The sequence below is a fragment of the Pygoscelis adeliae genome, unplaced genomic scaffold (genome assembly GCF_000699105.1).
Source record: "Pygoscelis adeliae isolate BGI_AS28 unplaced genomic scaffold, ASM69910v1 Scaffold186, whole genome shotgun sequence".
Lineage (NCBI taxonomy): Eukaryota > Metazoa > Chordata > Aves > Sphenisciformes > Spheniscidae > Pygoscelis > Pygoscelis adeliae.
Genome location: NW_008825071.1, coordinates 3,456,489 through 3,456,923, shown reverse-complemented (window position 1 = coordinate 3,456,923; position 435 = coordinate 3,456,489).

Sequence of the window (435 nt, the reverse complement as noted above, 5' to 3'; positions counted from 1 at the left end):
TGACGTAGGGCAAGGGAGGTTGCAGGCAGAGGCGGTAACTTTCAGGAGGGCAAACGGAAGTAGGTGGCAGAAAGAGACGAGGTTTTTCGTACTCCTGACGCCTTGCCGAGCTCATGAGAAATACACGCAGTGTGTCATTTGAACAGCATGGCTTGTGACAGCTGAGCTCCACCCCACCCCCACCCCAACTTCTTTTCCCCTTCCATCTGTCCGTACCTTACTGCATGTACAAGATACGATCAGGTACCAAAGGAGGACACCCAAGCAGTATATTTGCTGCTGATACAGGCAGGATTAACCGCAGGTGGCAAGATGGCTGATAACTAATAAATGTACAGCACGACCTGTTTGCCATTTTAAATCCTAAAGTTCATCAGCAAATCTGTCCATTTAATGCCAGCTTTCTTTCCTTTCCAGTAAAGTTGCTGAAGTATT